Source organism: Cygnus olor, chromosome 3 (assembly GCF_009769625.2).
Source record: "Cygnus olor isolate bCygOlo1 chromosome 3, bCygOlo1.pri.v2, whole genome shotgun sequence".
Lineage (NCBI taxonomy): Eukaryota > Metazoa > Chordata > Aves > Anseriformes > Anatidae > Cygnus > Cygnus olor.
In genome coordinates this window covers 4,315,123-4,335,073 of record NC_049171.1, presented here as the reverse complement: position 1 = coordinate 4,335,073, position 19,951 = coordinate 4,315,123, and the positions used below count along the sequence as shown (strand labels likewise).

Sequence of the window (19,951 nt, the reverse complement as noted above, 5' to 3'; positions counted from 1 at the left end):
GATTTCCCTTATCAACTGTCTTCTTGCCCAAGCTTTTCTTTCCAATCAAGTGGCTTAACTTGTAGGATAACTCAGTCCCCTTTTTTGGTGCAGTGATTTGCTTCCTATAGTAGAGAGCAGTACTAATACTCAATCTTCAAGACTGCCCTTATGAGTGTCTTCTGTATTCCTCTAAAAAAATTATGGATAACTATGGCTCAAAATGTCTCAGGCATAAAAAAACCTCAAGACCGAACCTAGATTTTGATATATCATTTAAATTTTTATGGTCATCTAGTGAGAACTAGAGACTTATCTGTAGTCCTAGCAGGAACGTAGAGAGTAGATTGAGATTTTGACCAAAAATGCATGATTTGGCTTAGTGCAGAATATCAGTGCAACTTTGTTCCTTCTGTTTTTTTCCACAGAGGTGGAACACCACTCAGACCAAGATCCACCACTCTAAGAACCCGCTGAAGGTATGTTGAAGGTCTGCAGCTTTCATTTTCTTGCCACAAGTGCAATTTTACTTATTGTGTGCCTTCCAAAGCAACACACCATTAAAACAATGAAGTTTGGATGGGAGGGGGCAAATGACCCCAAATGACGAATCATTTTGTGTTGAAGGGGCCACACTCCCGTTAATTCAAATGACATTTTGACAGTAGCATGCTGTCAGCCCAATGGTTTGACCTATACAACAACCTCTAATTATTACTAATTAAAGAATTAATTATTCATGGCAGCACGCGCTATTAGCATAGCAGAGATATGTTGGAATATGAGTTATGCGCGGTTTATGAATCTTCAAAAAATAGATTCTTTAATAAATTAATAAAGGGGCTCTGGGGTTTCATTAAAAGGTGGCTGGAGGGGTTGCAAGCCAGTTTCCAAGGAGACCACAGGTGGTTTGCTTGGATTTTTTTTTAGTTAAACTTGTTTGGGCCAGATGATTTCCCTCCCCCTCTCACCCTGTCCTCACTGCTCTTTCCTCAGGCAGAGAGGCGAACATTTTAATGAAACCCCTGTTGTCCTCATACCACTTTGATCCCCGTGTGGTCTCCAACCTCCACGTTGGCCAGTTGGAGGATGGTGCAGCTTTTTTTTTTTTTTTTTTTTGATTGAAAGATGTAACCAGCTCTGCCATGAATAAACAACAGAAATGATAAAAGCATACCGGTAAGAGGGAGGTAGAACAAACAAAAAGGAAAGTAAAGGAAAATGCATAAATTCAGATGAGACCATCGGGATGGGAGCAGAGTTAATTACCCTGTTTACTGTCTTAAGAGCATGTTTGGTGATTGTTCTTGTTACTATTTTTATAAACATGCTTGTATTCAACAAAGCATTTCTTATTCTTTGGTCTGTTTTATAGATTTTTTTTTGCTGTTGCTATTAAAAAAAAAAAAAAAGGAGAAAATCCTTCACTTTTTTACACCTTTTTCATTCTGTCACGACAAATGTTTCCCAACATTTATTTCACTCAGTAGCGCAGAGGGTGATATTAATACCTTCCAGTCTTTCTAACTAAACAGTAATATAAATAGCAATAACAATGTTTCCAAGCTTTTCCTCCAACTTCAGAGCACATTAACATTTCATCCTTGGTTAACAAAAGCCTCGACAAAATAGCAGCTACAATAGAAAAATAAATAAAATGTCTCTGCCTCACCTTCCAACCTACATGACTTCTACCCCTCACCAGTGAAACCATACACATCAGGCACAATGTTTCCTGCTACCACACAAATCCCACCAAAATCAGTGGTCCTGCTGCCACAGGCCAAATTCATCCATTGTCTTCAAAGGATCAGGGCTCCATAAGGAGGATGGCGATGGAGGATTTGTTTTTCCTGTCTCTGTTCACTTGAATGAACAGAGAGTACCAGCTGGGAGAAGGATACACTCACTGCTCGTCATGATCCATCAAATATACCTGAGACAGTAGGACAAGACAAACAACCTCTGCTGGTTGTGTAGGGACGTTGGTCTTAGGTGTACCACTTTTCAACAAGATACTAGATGATTCTCACAACTTGTGACTACAGAAAGCCTCATGCAGACTCATCATTCAGTTACAACACAACTTTCAGAAAGACACAGATGTATTTGACTTTCAGATCTTACTTGATGGTAAGTTTATCTTAGTTCTGAGTTGTTCCAATGACTAACTATTGTGGGTGCCATGTGTAAATGTATTAATTTCTGTCCATGTATATTTTGAGGAAGGGGCTGAGTATTGCTTTACCTATATACAATGCTTCAGGCAGTAAGGTTTCAATATCAGGTGAAGTTCAGGCTGCTCAGATAATATCATTAATACATATCTGTTCTCTTTGTGATATTTTTAATTTATTGTAGCACTTAGAGACTCTAATAACAGATTGAGTCTCTACCTTGCTATGCATAGTATGTATATAAAAATGGTGTCATATTACATCCTTGCAGGAGTTGTATAAACTTGATCTCTTTGTGCCTGTTTTGCAGATTGACAGCCAGAGTCCATTCCTGGTGAAGATAGATCTTTTCAAAGAGTGTGGCTGATCCCTAGCAGTTAAACTGGTAAGTCAGAAAATTCTGAGTTCAATAGCCTAAGAGTCTGGATAAAACTTTGTGCTTGGACAAGACCATTTCTCAAAGCTAAATTTCCCAAAGAAAAATATCACGTCTCATGCTACATATTTTAAGACAACCCAACCTAAATCTAGCAGTGAGTTCCATGGTAAAATTAAAAAGATAATATATTCAAATAGGGATATCAATATCCCAGTAATAATACCAATACAAACAACAGCAATATCTCATAATAATATCAATATCCCAGTCAGCTGGCATGTCCTTGCTTGCTTGAATAAGAGCAAAAGCATATATACGGATCCCACTTCCCAGATGAGAATATGAAGTTTCAGAGAACAGAAGTATCTTTTTTTTTTTCTTTGAGGAAAAAAAATAATAAAAAAGTTTAATTTTAAATGAAAACGCATGCTGAAAAGTCTATTTAAAGATATGCAGGATGATTCTTGTTTTCCTATATGGATTAAGTTATTGTCCTGAACAAGATATCTGTCTGGGATGCTTTATAATAATTTTGTTCTTGGCAAGTTAGAAATTAACTCAGGACATAATTCAGCATTGAGTTCCTAATCCTGATTGGGATTTAAAATATAAAAATAAATCTCAGTTCAAACCAGACATGGAAGACGTTGCCACACTGATCACCTAACATTTTAATGAAGCCTAAAGAAAAATGACTCATAAGGTTCTCAGCTTCTCAGAAAACCTAGAAAATTTTATGTAAATACCTGAAAAATAATTTATATGATTAACTTTAGTCACAGAGGTTTGAAAACTTAATTGCCATATGGCAATATTACAGAGAAAAAATGGCATTATCCTATATTCTGTCTATAACAGTTAACTAGAGCCAGAGCACGGCTGAGTGTTTTTTTGTTTTGTTTTGTTTTGTTTTTACCAAAACCATCGATAGTTTGGTTTCCATAAACCAGTCTGAATTGTTGACTTGCTCTCTAGCAAGGTTTTGGCCAGATCTGTCTAGTAGGCACCCAAAAAATGACCAGGCACATATAAGAGCTTGCACTGGCCATGGCCATTGCCAGCAGACTTTGCCCTGGCAGCTCTGCTGTTTCAGGGCACAGAACCAGCCCTACACTTCTCAAGTTCACTCACTAACCTCTAAACACAAAGAGGTATATGCTGGTAAGAGTTTCCTGCAACACCTTTACCCAACCTAATTTATGTAAATTGAAAAAAAAATAATGAATTGAAACAAAAATTGGAGAAAATAGTTTGAATATGAAATCTACCTTTTTTTTTTTTTTGAGTATAGAGTGTTTTGAACTGATCCAGCTTTTTTTACATTAATGAGATATTTGAATAAAATCACAAATTTGCAAATATTTTTTACAAAGTAAACTACTTTAGGAAATGCTTCTTCTACATCAAGATAGTAAAAAAAAAAAAAAAAAAAAAGTTTAACTACACTAAATCTATAGATCCACCCTTCTTTTTCTTCCTGAATACAGAAATATAAATACCTACATAACTGTAGATACATACAGATGGGGGAAATAGCTATATGAATGCTCATATTTTGATCTATTTGAGAACAATGTCAAAATTTTAATTTTTGCCTTCAGTCACAGGACCAGGAAAGCATTTCAGTTCTTTCTAAATCCCTGAATAATCTTCCTTTCCTTAATTGAGCTCTTCACCTGTCTTTGAGATACTTTACCATCAAACAATGAAACTTATAGACTCTCAGGGATTAATTCCAGATTGCATGCCACTTTACACCTCCTTACCTGAAAAAGATCTGTGGGATTTTCAGGACAATATTTGGAAGTTTTGCAGTAATCCTTATTGCCCCATCCCTGGCAGTGCTAAGGCCAGGCTGGATGGGTCTGGGGGCAACCTGGGCTGGTGGGAAGGGGTGTTCCCATGGCAGGGGAGTGGAATCAGATGGGCTTTAAGCTCCCTGCCAACCCAAACCATTCTGTGATTCTATGTCTCAGCTTTAACTGAAAAACAATTGTCCAAACAGTTCTATCAATTCTATAATGGTGTTGCTCGTTTAACAATGATCTGGACCAGAACATGCAATCAGGAGAAATAAATGGATATCCAAACACTGAATTTAATTACTAACACTAATGGATGTTTAATAATATATATTGAAAGAGCAGTTTTTACACTAGGAAAATATTATGAGACCCTATGGGCATCCATTCCCCAGTTTTCTTATTTATTTATTTATTTTAATGAGCTCAGGAAAGATTAAAGCCCTAATTAAACACATATTTTATTTCTGTATTTAGAGTTTTGTTTTGTTTTTTAAACTGCATCCTTTTAATGTAAAACTGACATTCTGGCATTGCTTGTATGCCCAGAAGAATTAGATAATCAACAACTGTTTATAATAAGAGTGTGCCAGAACAGCATATGAAGTTCAATAAAGAGGGTTTGTTTTCCTTCACTCATTTAGGAGAGATTAGATTTTCTTCTGTGTTTGGGGCTTTATTCTGCAAGTTAGTCTCAGGACTGCAAATATACTGTGGTTCAAATGCATTTGTCTGAACTGTAGGCAAAGCTAGGAGATGTGCCAGAAGTTGACAGACACAGATTTAAGATACAAAAACACTAAAATTAAAAGTTCCTAATCTAGCCAGGATAGTGATACCAAATGCAGACAACTGTATTTAAAATAATCACAAAGCTAGGACTCAGCTCTCCTAATTCCAAATGTCTATGGTGTTGGTGCCAACATGTGGGTATTTTAGATCCCATTTCAGTCTAAGATTGAAACAATTCAGTCAATAAAGGGTGAAGAGTGAAGTGATTAATCCTGAAGGAAACATGGACATTCAAACAGCTGAACCACTCTCCAAAAGTTGCCAAATGTCTTGCCTTGATCTTCACTGCTGGGAGTGGGGGTACTCAGCACACATGGAAACACCTGTAGGTGATTAAATTTATGGTGTTAGAAACTGACACCCTCCATGCAGAACTGCTGCTTGAAATAAAGGGAGACTGCAGTAAATATCAGAGATATAAATGCATATTCCTCTGGCTGGTGGAGTTAGCTGAAGTTCATCCTACTCTTCCTGTCCCAAATACTACCATATTCTATTCTCACGTGGGTGGAATAGACAGCATCCAAGATTCATGGCATATTTATATTGATAAAATCATTTATAATTGGATTATATCCATGGAAAATAAAGGTTGTCTGTAAATAAATATTTCACTTCTGTCCCTTCTCTGTTGGTTTTGTTGTCATTAAAAAAAAAAAACACCATGGTTTATTCTTATGATGTATAAAGGGCGATACTTGCCATCATGAAACTCTGATGTTTTCTAAATCTCTGCAAGATTTAGTTGGGTGGTGTTCTGAAGCAATCTGACCTTACACAGAAAATTGGCAGACACCACTCATAGCAGAGGGAGGCTGAGGTTTCTTGACAGTGCTGTGAGCAGTAACAGGGGATGAACCATGATGACCAAAGTGATCTCTTCTGATTATATTATCCTAAATAAGAGCTGATGTTAATAACAGACCCTTGGGGGTGAACTGCTACTGTTTATTTTGCGTATTATTCCTACTGTTGTGGTGGATAACCAAGAAGAGCTCCTTTATGATCCATGCTATGTGTAAAATCAATAAAATAACCATAACTTCCCCCAAAGACTTTACAACTTACAAAGTTTTGACTCTTATTATCCTATTTCACAGTGGATGACCTGCTTTCATTAAAAACAACAACAAAACACACAATCTTCCTATAAAAGAAGCAGAACACAGCATAAATATTTAAAATAACTTAAATGCTTGGAAATTATCTACCTTGCAATTCAAACGCAGTAGCTGCTAGGAATTTCCAGATAGATGGCAAAACCCCACTTTTTCACAACCACAGAATTATTATGAAAGCCAACAAATTTTGTCCCCTTATAGAAATATACGGCAGAGTTTCACGATGACAAGTATTTCTTTGATTGACTATAAACCAAGAAAATTATTTTTATTAAAATTTAAAAACTGTTTTTCTTCCAAGTTAATGCATACTGCTGACCCCTTTATCACTAATAATATTTCACCTTAAACCTCTCTGCTGAACTGTCACACAGAAAAAAATGTGAAACTTCTGCATCAATTAGGAGCCAAAGGTTAAAAGCCATCAGAAATATTTTCCCTCTCTCTTCTGTTTAGACTGCTGCTGGTGGGAACACCTTTGTTGCTGAATTGCTAGACAAGCTACCACAGAGTAGCAGTCCAGGCACTACTGTTATCTGTAAAACACCCAAAACAGCTAAGATGCAGATCATCAGGTATAAATCAGGATAGTTCAGCTGACTTCAATGCTGTTATAGGTGACTCACACCAGCTGAGTACCCACAGCCTTATACCTGATAATAAGGGTCAGTGTCTGATCTTGTTGACTTAGTTGTAAATCCAGCCTAATTCAGTAGGTTTAAATCTAAATTAACTCTTTGTAAAATGAGATTTATGCTTGGCAACAGCTAAGGGATTTTCTTTGTGTTCCAGTTGAGCTTGATTTGTCCACAATGCCTGTGTTTCTTGAGATATTACAGGAAAAAAAAAAAAAGAAGGGATTTTTTGCTGTTCTCAACTGCTTCCACTAATGATAACTGCTGTGCTGAGATGTGCCAGGACTAAGGGATAAAGCTTCTGTAATGTAACTTAACTGTTATTTTTAATCTGCTTAGTATTTGTGGTTTATTCCTGTTGCTACAGGCCAGGGTCTACAATGCGTAGGTTTTGCTTTGTACTGTATTTCCTTAATGGGAACCTCCTTCTCCAGCATCCAAGTTAATTATTTCATCTGAATAATTCTTAAAGTCCATAAATAGGTGCAATGTTGAATGGAAACTCGCTTGACAGCTGATATTTTGACTATCATTACACTGAGAATGCTATTTATACATGAAGATAAAGTGTCCATATATCAGTCTTTCCATCCGTACACCGGCCTTTTCCTAGCCGAAGAAATGCAGTTTTCTGAGGGAAACATGAGGATGGTCAAAAGTTCAAATGGTCATGACATCATTTAGTAAGGTTGAAAGGTATTGGTAATGCTGGCAGTCAAGAAAACAAATTTTAACTAAAATTCTTTGCTATCTCTTCCCCTTCAAGTAGAACCTGCAGTCTGTTAGCTGTCAACTCCCCGGTAAGATCCTACAGAAGAGGTTCAGAGAGTTTAAAACAACCAAGTGTTCATTTAATCTGTCTCTCCGTGGCTACTAAGCCCAGTGTTACCCTGTGGCAAAGCTTAGCATAGAAGCATGCGTGCTTGGATGGGTGTATGTGAAAGAAATGGAAGAGGCAGAAGGGTCAAGTCAGAGAACAACACAGTGAAAAGGACAGAGGCATGTAGGCACTATAGGAAAATGTGGAATTTGCTTTGGTGGTGCCCACAAATGAATGAAACATCAAACTGAAGAGTAGAAGCCCTAGACTCTGTTCTGTGTTTTCCTAGCTGCTGGAGGATGCCATGCAAATTCTGTCTCAGTTTCTTCATCTGGTAACTGAAGGTAATGATAGTTTGTGGTTGTTGTTGTTGTTTTCCATAAAGTGACTTTGAAGAACTACAGGTGAAAATTCTTACTATTCTCATTAGTCAACTATGAGAGGACTCTGCTTAAGCCTAAGACATGAATCATGTCCCAAGGCACAAAGAGAGATGAACAAGACATTTGCCTTGGTTCTTTGACTGCTTGCATCCTGGAACTTAATAAGCTTATTCTACCCAAGCTATTTATTTCAGCTGAAAAGATGGAGATATTTTTCTAGGTAGAATACAACAGTTATAGCATGATACTCTTTGCAGTACCTGAATTCACTCCAGCAGAGCTGTAGGCTTTGTACTGTATGGACAGATTCCCGTGGGATACAGATCAGAATTAGTTTGAGTGTGGCACTTTTCTCTGTTTCTGCTTTGCCTTCACTCTCTCTGCACTTTTCTTCTGTTTATACTTAATGGCCCTTTCCGAAATGTTTCTCACGGAGTTTGTAAAATACTAAACTTATGGGCACTTGGATTTGTCCAGAAATTTTAGTTGTAAATATTGGTAACTCACAGTATTATTTGTTACAATGTTCATATACCTATCTCTATGCTATTGTTATCAGTAAGTTTTGGGTAATCTCTTTTATTTCCTGAAAAGCTTTTTCATGACCAATGTTCATTTTAACCAAGTATTTTTGCAAGAAAGGGAAGGTAGGGATAAAAGAGGAGGTATTTAATAAGTAGATTTGTTATAATTTTCTTCTTTAATAAATTAATGGGAAAGTTCCTATTCCCACTGGGGGACTTGGATCAAATTCTTAAACCTGACCTTTCTCTGTATTTAATTTTTCCTTCCTTCCATCACCCCCGCACTAATCCTGGTGGGTGATCCCTCCTTTTGTCATGCTGCCATAGGTTTATGAAATCATCAGACTTGCTCAAAATACTTTTCTCTCCCACCTTCCAATAATCTTAAACATTGATAGGATTTCACACAAGCTTTTCCGAGAGATGTCTTCAAATGGTGCTGGATTTCAAGCATGCTGTGAAGGCTTTTTCCTGCCTTTCAGAGGAACACACTCAATCCATCCTATTTTTATGATGTGCTGTTGTCCCTTTCAAATCCTGCTGAAGGATCTCAATACATAGCACAGCTCCCCTGAATGAGCCTGTTGTCTGAGAGGGAGAGACAATGGGCCTTATTTAATGAGATTAGTTAAAATAGTAAAAACAGCTAAAAAAAAAAAAAAAAAAAAAAAAAAGAGGCAGTTATAGCAATTGGACTGACTGTTAAACCAGTCTTTTATGCAAGTTTGGCACCAGCCATACCTTTTCCTGGACATCTGCCAACATCCTTCACAGTTTAGACTCAGTCGTTGATTTTTTTTTTGTTACAATTTCCGCTCGACTTTACGGTTGCATGGCCTATGGTGTAATTCATTTCCGCTGTGAAAATGCTCCAGTATATTAACACTTCTGCCTGCTTGTAACTTGATCAAAGACAATGTATCTGCTTTAATTTACTCTTAGGAGTAATTTTTTTTTTTGTTTAAAGTAATATAGATTTATTGCGTGCTGTCTCCATTGAAAATGGGAACCTTGTTTTCAGCAGAGAACCAACAGCAATTCCACTTGCAGAATGCTCAGATATACAAGAACAATCCCAAATATAGCTGTCACACATCATAAAAATAACCTGGTGGTCTCTTCTTTGTGGGTCTGGTGGGCAACAAGTTGCCCAGGAGCTAACAATGTGCCCTTGTGGCCAAAAAGGCAAATGGTGTCCTGGGGTGCATTAGGAAGAGCATCGCCAGCAGGTCACAAGAGGTGGTCCTGCACCTCAGCACTGGTGAGGCCTCACCTGGAATGCCGGGTTGAGTTCTGGACACTGTAGTACAAGAGAGACATGAAGCTACTGGAGCAAGTCCAGCAAAGGGCTACTAAAATGATTAAGGGAGTGAAGCATCTCTCATGAGGAAAGGCTAACAGAGTTGGGCCTGTTCTGCTTGGGGAAGAGAAAGTTTAGGTGTGATCTGATCAACGGGTACAAGTTTCTGAAGGGAGGGTTGTCAGACCCTTTTTGTGTTGTCCTGTGATACGATGAGAAGCAACGGGCACAAATGGAAATACAGAAAGTTTTGCCTGAATGTGAGGAAAAACTTCACTGTGAGGGTGACAGCACGCTGTAACAGGTTGCCCAGAGAGGTTATGGAGTCTTTTTTCCCTAGAGATATTCAAAAGCCACCTGTACACAATCATGGATAATGTGTTCTAAAGGAGGTTGGACAAGATGATCTCCAGAGGTCCCTTCCAACTTTAACAATTCTGTGAGTCTGTGACACAAGCCTACTTCAAAAAGTGGCTTTTGCACATCTAAGCAGTTGTCTATAATACCGCTTGGGTGGGTAAAGCAATATTTATGCAGAACATTTCCTGGGGATTGGCCTGTGGAGTTCTGGTTAACCTGTGTCCTTTTTCTCGGTTTTCTTGGAGAAGGCAGGCTGTGGATTTGGGGGAATTGTGAGAAGCCCAGTGGTGCTCTTTGAAACTGGAATGTACAAACTCACAACCATGAACAATAATATTGGGGTTCACTTCGCATCTGAGTTGGAAGCTATTCTGAGTTTTAACTGTTCCACGATGAAGGTTGTTTGTATGTGTCTACACATTAAAACAGAGTTTTTAATGATGTAATAATGCGTTGTAGCTTAGTTTTCAAACCTCAATTGTTTCTAAGGCCATGAAATCAGTTAAGGTTTAAAACCTAAATTCATTAACAAAATCTGACTCATTTTGTTCATCTGTTTGCTAATGGACTTTGCATTGTTGTCTTCCTTCTTCCTAAATTTATCTCTGCCAGCATAAATTTATCAACAGGATTCAAACCTCAGCCCACATTGACAGAGGTAGCTAACAGTGATAGTTGGCTGTTATTCTCTACTACCATATCAAAAACACACTAGCAAGCAGCTCAGGAGGTTTTCTTCTGTCTCCATGCACTTTACAGACTGCCAGGCCTAAGCTGCCCAGCTCTGAGACCAAAAAGCTATGAAAGGTAGACAAGGATCTATAGTCTTCTAGGAGATGAGAGGGGCTGAATCATGCTGAGTTCAGACTAAATCACTGGATAATTGCACTGTCTTATTACTGAGTGGTTTTCAAAAGCTCACAAATTGGCCAAATCAGGAAAGGTTTTCACATGAACAGCATCCCTGACCTTGTTTTAGGTAACTCCTCAAGCAGGACTAATGGAGTGTCATGAGGATTCTTTAAGCTTGTTCTTTGAAATATTAAGATCTTTCAGTAGAAACATTTTAAAAGAGAAAAACAAAACAAAAACAGCTGGATGTAAGCTCTCAACAAAGAATTTTTCTAGTCAAACGTCTCAGCTTTGGCAAAATTATAAACAAGTAATAACAAATGTTTATACTAATGGCAATCTGAAATGATGGTCAACTATGTTCTAAAAAGTAAAAATTAATTATCTGATTTGTATTCACCCAAATTAAGCAGTATCTTACATTGAAATATTTGCATTATTTTAGTAGGGACACAGTCAGATTTTAATTTTCATAGGTTGGGAATCTGCTTCTAAATATATAGGTTATCTCAAACTGAATCCTTTGGACAATTAAGTTGTGTTACAGACCTTGGTTTATTGTTTTGTTCTTGCTTGCTTTTATGGATGGCATCAAATTGTATGATCGCTCTATAGCTTCACAACAGCACAATTTAAACCCATATATAAAGGCAAAATTCGGATGTTATGGCTATTCGGTGAGAATGAATTTATCCTACAAAAAAACTGTACTGTGAAGAATAATTCACAAAACAGAAAACCCTGAAAGTGTCTGTAATCCAGCTATGATAACTATCTTTGTTAAATAGGCTGCAGCTGGTTCTCCAAGCCGTATTGCGTTTATAATGTTTGATAGTAACTCTTAAATGATGTATTCAAACATGTTATTTTCATTGTCATTAATCATTGTTATAGTATCTAAGTTCAAGAGAGGGGTGAACTGTCAAAACTACTAGCTGGTAACAAAAAAAAAAAAAAAAAAAAAGGGACTTGCAGTGCCTACATTAGGTTTCCACAGCATACATCATAACTTTATACAAAATTGATTTCTGACAGTTCCGGAAGGCCCACAGGCTGAATAGTTACCCCTCTCTTGAACACAGATGCAATAATTATGCCTGAATAAGTGTCAGGTGCCATAGTGGATAGTCTATATACAATATTATATTCCTCACTGGCAAAGATTCTTATAAAACCTCCAAATTCTAAAATGTTTTCAAGGACAAGATTGCTAGCATTTCTGTTTGCTTCAGTGGAAGAAGAAAATCTGCCTATAAAGTAGACTTAGACGTTAGAAGTTGATCTGGGATTAAATTTGTGGTTTGAACTTAAATCACACTAAGTCATACTCATTCACGTTACACTAAAAGTAGCAATGTGTCACAGTGGATAGAACAGTCCTGTTACCACAATTAGATCTGCTCTGATTGTAGGTATTAATAGTGTGTAGTGACTGAAAGGTAAAGGTGGGATAGGTGGGATCTAGCTATTAAAGAAGGAGTAGAGACTTAGGGCAAGGAGACCAAAAAAAACCCTACATTGCTTAAGAACTGTGTTAAGGGCTGAAATGAATTCAAGGGGACTTCTAAAGAGAAATTGTTCAGAAAAGTTGGTGATCAGGTATATATGATCAAATTTTTGACTGAAATGAGCAAACATTTCACTTATACTGTGTGTGAAATACTATTATATATTTTGACAGCTTTGGCTATAAGGCTTGTAAAAATATAAATTTCAAAAGTTCTTTGTTCAAAATATATGATCCTGAAATTAGCAAGATCAGACTCCACAGCCTCCTGTATTAAACATTAGCCATAGTGGCCTTAACAGCTGGATCTAGACCAGCAAGTTAAACACTGAAAAGGTACCACTTAATGTAGTTTGGCTTGATGAATAAGTAGTCCATATTATTGTTATTCATCAAAACATAGAGAATGAATACAGATTTCCTATTTGGAATGGTTCTTGGCCCTTGTTATGCCAATTTGCATGTGAAAATCTTTAGAAGAGTGCTAAGTGATCCACGACAGACTCAAACCAGACAGCTCTAACAACTCAGTCCTATAGACAATTGAATTCCAGAGCATAGGACAAGCCCTGATATTGTCTAGTATATTAGTAAAGTTGTAGTGTTGGAGAAATAGTAGGCATCACCTATTAGTTCACTGTTCATCCCCAGACAACTGTATGGCTGTAAAGCAGGTGAGACACTGGGGTATAAATAAAACATCATTATTTCTCTGCAGTCACAGTGTAAGTATGAAAATAGGGAATTAAAATGATTAAGCAACAAGGACATTAATTCTGCATAGTAAACTTATTCCATTGTATTTTTATCATTTTTATTTTATATCTCCCCTTATTGTTTCATTGAATTTTTTGTTGGCAGCTTTAGAAAGCATCCATCAAAGAGGAGCTTGCCTTACAGAAAGAACTTGTCTTTGATGCAAATAAAGAACTTGCACACACAAAGTGGAAGGTTTAATCAGTGCATCAGAAACACATTTCCCAGCTTGCTCTTGAAATCTCACTTAGCTCCAGGGGCAGCAATTTTGGTTTACTTCAGGGAGGAGATGGGGAGACAGCTATTTTTCCCACTACTGTTAAGCATCTGCCCGTGGTCAGGCAAAAGGAAAGAGCTTGAATTTACACTTCCGGTTCATTTCAAGACAGATGAAACTGTTAAGTGGAAGGTGTCCCTGCCCATGGCAGGGGAGTTGGAATTAGATCAATTTAAGGTCCCTTCCAACCCAAACCATTCTATGATTACAAATAATGAAAATTAAGGAAATCCGAGCAGGGTTAATCAAACCTCACCTCTTTATTTAATCAGTAAAAGAAGAACTGGTAGAAAAAGAATGTGGTAAAAAACACTTTGAGAGTACATAAAAGTGTATATGTGAAGGCCATTATATACTACATTAGAAATCAAACTTCTGCCTATAACAGAAAATGACACCAAGTTTGACCTGCTGTGCTTGTTTTCTTCTGTATTTTATTTGGAGATTACCTTAATATGTTTTCATTCACTTTCTGTTAATAATTATAACTTAAATGATCCTTTCCATGATTTTACTGAGACTAGGGCATAATTGTCCTGATCTTCCACTTACCAGTTTATATATTAACACAGTAAGCTATTTATTCTGTCTTTTGCCATTTCTGCACTAAAATTGATTATGAGCCCATGTGAATTGTTTGCTGAGCTCATTTTTTACATCTTTCATACTTTGGTGTACAAGGTAACCCAGCTTTCAGTTTGGCTATTGAGCCCTTTTCTTCCTAATACATTAAACATAGATTTTCACAGTGCTTAACTTCATCCAGCTCTTTAAGTCAGTTACTGTTATTTGCCAGTCTGTAGTTATTTTCCATCTTCCATTTATTAAATACTTAACACCTCAGCACATGTTTTAATGTATTCCCATTTGCTGACCATGGTTTTAGCACAAGTAATAGAAGACCAAAAAGTTACACACCTGTGTAAATGTACACAAGATTGCTGTCTACACAGGAATTTTTAAACCTCAATAATTATATGAATTAGATGATGAGTTTTCCATCTTTGATTTTCTTCAGACTGGGTCTTGTTAACACATTTTAATGGGTTCTGGGCACATTCCTTCTCATTTCATTTCTAGATTTTAAAGAGAAATCTGAGAATTTTTTTCTTGTAGTGCTGAATCTAACTAGAAGAAAAGCTGAGAACCACTGACATAGTATGCACCTTTCTGAACGACACCCAGTTTTGATACAAAGACTTTTCAAGGAATAAACTCAATAAGAATGAGAATCTTTTCAGTTGAATCTGAGTGAAATCATGAATGATTTCTTTTTGCCAAGACTAAAACCTCACAATTTAATTTCAAAACGCTACTGTTTACCTATAGAATTAATTGCTCTTTAGTTTAAGTCTTCTTCTTAAGTAGGTCTTATGTTTTCTGGGGTTCCTCAGAAAAGAAAAAAAAATAAATCAAATTTATTTGTTCAGATGCTGCAAAATAGAACTAGAAAAGATATAATAAAAAGCAAACAAAACAAAATCTTTACATTGGGAGCTAGACGTTGCCAAGCTGTATACTTTTATCCAGTATAACTGCCTAAGTTTTAAAGAGCTAAAATGCTGAATCTTCCATTTTCTTAAAGAATGAAAAACATTTTGGTACTAAGGACAGTGGTAGTCATGCAAGCTGCCAGTGACACAAGTCTGTTCTTGAAAATCCGTTATGGAAATCCGTCCCAATAAATTATTTGCTTTGACTTTTCTCATCTCTTACAAAGTAACTGTTCATTGTCCATTTAATAAAAGAGACAGAGAGAGAGGTATTTAGAAGGCCCTTAATAACCAGTAATTAGCTTTCTATTTCCTGTTATAAAAATTGAGCACACTAAAGAACTGAGTCATTTGTATCATTTTCAAGGCAGGAATTGTCATTTCTGTCATGGATCCTCCCACCAAGTTGTATTTAATTTTAGCATCCAGACTCTAACTGATGGCCAGGATTGTCATCATCATGGAAACAAGAGGATGTAGGAAATGGGAGAAGGAAACACAAATGCTTCTAGTTTTGTTTGGACTTGTAGGTCCCACACAGACAAAGAAAAAAGAAAAGTCTAAATAAAATATGGAAGCAAGATAATTCCTCCAAGAGGCAGCTATCCACCCTCAACTTTGGCAGGCAAGCAAATCATTAATAACAACAACAAGGGAGCATTCTTTGTTGTGCAGCAATGTAGCTTAGTGGTTCTGTGCTATGTGAAGAGAGAGACTAATCTTGATTAAAAAAAAAAAAAAAAAAAGCCCACAAAACACTTCTAATATTTCCTTCTTCCATAGTAGAAACCATCTGAAATTAATGAGTCTTATTAATGTAAATTGCACAACACTGTCAGACATAAATATCCCAATACCAAAGGGGCCCATTACCATTAACATCAGAAATGATCAACAAATAAAACTGTTAATGCCACAATATTTACTGGACAAATTGACTACACTCCAAGATAGGCTTATGATCGTGTCTTGCTGTTCGATTTCATTTCACTGCAAGATGCACTAATGCATGTTGTTATGTGCAGCTGTGGCCGCTTTCCATAAAAAATATCTGTTTTCTATTGGGAGGTGTAGGGCTCAACTTAATCACTATTATTTTCTCCCCTCTGTGAAAATATATTTCAGCAATTTTGTCCTCTTCAAAACATGTATAGAAAAATGTTAGATATATATTAGAAAGGTTAGACGTAAGCCTGAAAATTGGTTCTCAAGAGGAAAAAAAAAACACCAAACAAAAAAAACATAAAAACAAAACAACAAACAGACTAATGATTTAAGTCAATCACAAACAGATGTTCTCCTAGAGAGCTAATCATTTTTTCTGACTTTTTTTTCCATCAGAAATGCAAAACACAGCAGCCTTTGAGATAAAAAAAAAAACTTTTTTTTTTTTGCTGACGTTTTCTCAAACTTTGAATTTTCAAAAGACACCAGATTTCCACTAAGAAAGCTCCACTTTGTAACCAATAAAAATCAATTTTCAAATATAACATGAATAAAAGGAGATGGAAAAGTTCATAAAAATATGTTCCAAATTCTATGAAAATACAAAGTTACAAACTTTAAAAGTTTTGTATAGCTTTTTCTCTGGTTTTCAAACAGTTATTTTGTGTATATAGAATTACTTCAGAGTTTCAATATACAGTTCCATATTATAAGACCGTCATGTAAGAGTATGACCTATTTATTTCTTCAAAGTGTGTACAGCATTTAGTTACGTGGCATCCAGGTTTATGTCTGGAGACATTAAGCTCTCCTACCGTAAATATATTATTGGAGTTCACAGAAATAACACAGTAATCTATATGAGCTATTAAAAAGGCAGTATGGTAGAAAATAATGAATGAAATGGAAATAAAATTTCTTCATGCTAGTTCATTTTTTCCAGCAGATCTATTTGAATGGTGATTCCTATTCAAACTTTGTAGTCTTCTATTGCTTCTTAAAATTTGGCTACCGAGTATAAAACAACAAATGATACTTGTCCCACTTTACTGGTAAATTTAGGTAGTTTTCCATATGGGATCCTGACTAACATTCATCAAAGTTTACTGCTTTCCCTATCAGCACCGGGTAGGGAAACCAAGACTGAATTTATAAGGCAGAGCTTGTTCCACCTAGGCAATTTTGTAAGGAGCACTGATCTACCTACATTTTGGCTTTAACATCTAATTATCATTGCCTGTCATGGGGCTTTGGATGTCCTAACCTCCATTTGCAAACCTCAAGCCTGTGGATGAAAGTCATGTCTTAACTTTATTATTGAAATGCCAGGCACACACTCTAAGTCATCTGGGCTCCCTTAAGAGTTAGTAGAAGAGGATGTACACCTCCAGAAGGTAATTTGTCCCATCTGAAGACAGTGGTCTGAGACACAGAATAAATTTTCCTCCTCCTTGCAGCTGTTTAAGCAGACCTTCTAATACTGCTTCCCTAATTTGTAAATGAATGGTGACTAATCCCAGATATAATATCAATGTTACAGCATCCCTATGGGCCCTTTGACATTCTAATCATCTTTTAAGAAAAAAAAAAAAAAAAAAAAAAAAAAAAAAGCAGCTAAAAACATCAAGGCCAGTACTGTATAACAGACAAGTGGAAACTCTGTGTTTTTCTGATTTTCATGTCAATACTTACTTGTATACTTTAGAATTCAGGAACCTCAAATTTCAGCAAGATATATTTGAGCAAAGAGGAAATATATACCAGGGAAGTACACTGGCTTTCTTCAGCCTCCGGACTACATAAATAAACTGAGCCACGGACCCTTCTGGAACTCTTAGAGTGACACAACACTGCTTATACCCATGCAGCCATTCCCTCTCACCCCTAAATCCAAAGTACCTGATATGGAGTGCTCCCATGAAGTTCCCCAAATCATGCATGTGGAAATGTTCCGGAAAAATGTAGGTAGTCAGAAGTGGCTGTGCTAACAATTTATGGTAGGAACTACCAGTGCCAGTGATCTGCCATGCCATGTTTCCTAGTTGAATCACAGCCACAGTCTAAAGCAGCGTAAAATGACTCATCTGTAGCAGCAGAATCAGTGAAGCTTTGCCACAGTTTTTTAGCCGGTGATCCACCGCCAGAGGTGAAAGGATTGCTTGACACAGCCTTGCCAGCACAATATAGTGTTCCCAGGCAACATCCTACCGATGTTTGATTGCATACTACAAACATTGTCTTTTCCAGCCTATGGGCTTCCCCACAATTTGAACTATAATAAACATTGTGTTTTTCTGGTGGATTTTTCTAATCCACCTCATTTAAACAATTTAGTCATTCTACTTGTGTGCCTGCTGTATGGTGTAATTACTGAAGGTCACAGCAAAATCCTGAAGCAGAAGCAGCATCAGGCTCAACCGGTAGGCCCCCAATTGACATCAGTTGACCTGCTTTTGTTGAAGTCAGTGAAGCCAGCAACGGTTGAAGGCTTTGCTCATTTTCCCTAATTATTCTGTTTTAATCACTACCTCCTTTTTTTTTTTTTTTTTTTTTTTTTTTTTTTAAGGACCACCACAGCTGGGAGCTGCACAAGAAATGACAATATTCTACCCAAACAATGAATGCAATAAGTGGTAGGTTCCTGCTCTCTTGGTATACAACAAGACTTACGCCGAGAGGACTGGGAAGTAGAAAGCATGAAATGCTATGGGCTGTTCTGAATTTAGATGCTATGTTAAAAGTGCTGGCTTATCCAGACAATTCAGCCAGCTAATCTTGATACAATGGAAAAGTATCAATAAACAAAACAGATAATTCATATTTGGAAGTTCATGAGAACCTTTGGCCTTTAAGGCAAAAACATAAATGCTTCCAAAGAACAGCTAGAAAAACTAATGAAAGAACAGTTCATCCAGAGTTATGAAAAATAAATACAGGTTGAACCTCTGGCTTGGACAGTTTTGAAGACCTACATTCCTGGAAGATAGGAAGATATACTCAGGAAATAAATAGAATTTAAGAATTTTCCTGTTTTAGTAATCTTAAACTGAGGATCTATTGCTGGTCATTCCCAAATAAGTGTGCTGTCAATGGACTTTTAGTGCTAATTGAATTATGTTCATTCATGAATTCATGAATTCATCATGAATTCATGTTCAGTAAAGCACTCTTTACTCCTAACACTAACAGTGCTGCCTCTGTTTTCTGGCTGCTTCCATAGTCTTCAGTTGAACAAGGTCTTTCCTATTTTTCTTTCTTTTCTTTTCTTTTCTTTTCTTTTCTTGTTCTTTTCTTCTCTTTTCTTTTCTTTTCTCTTCTCTTCTCTTTCTCTTATCTTCTCTTTCTCTCTTCTTCTCTCTCTTTCTTCTTTTCTTTCTTTCTCTTTCTTCTTCTCTTTTCTTCTATTTTCTTCTTTTTTTCTCTTCTTTTTTCTTTTTCTTTCTCTCTCTTTCTTTTCTTTCTCTTTTTTCTCTTTTCTTTTCTCTCTTTTCTTCTCTTTTCTTTTCTTTTCTTCTCTTCTCTCTCTTCTCTTCTTTCTTCTCTTCTCTTCTCTTCCTCTCTCTCTCTCTCTTCTCTTCTCTCCTCTCTTCCTCTACTCTCTCTCCTCTCCTCTCCTCCTATCTCCTCTTCCTCTCCCTCTCCTTCTCTTTTTTTGTCCCCTCCCTTCCCAGAAATTCCACACATTCACTTCAGCTTCACTTTGTTTTATCCTGGTTTTTAATGAGACAAGAAGTCATATTTATCTACATATATGTGTATGTGTGCATACTTATATACATATAATGTAGTGCTTAATTCTTGCAATTAAGCTTGGTGATAATTGTTTTGTGCATGTCATAATCACTTTTT

At 36.6% G+C, this 19,951-nt stretch overlaps 1 long non-coding RNA gene across 1 annotated transcript; it reads right to left on the bottom strand.

Annotated features, from left to right (window-relative positions):
• Positions 1-4,262: 4,262 nt before the first annotated feature.
• On the bottom strand, positions 4,263-6,814 carry LOC121067661. Its single transcript, XR_005818370.1, has 3 exons — positions 6,595-6,814; positions 6,341-6,496; positions 4,263-5,452 (listed from the first exon to the last, which is right to left on the bottom strand). It is a non-coding gene; the product is annotated as an uncharacterized LOC121067661 (long non-coding RNA).
• Positions 6,815-19,951: the final 13,137 nt, after the last annotated feature.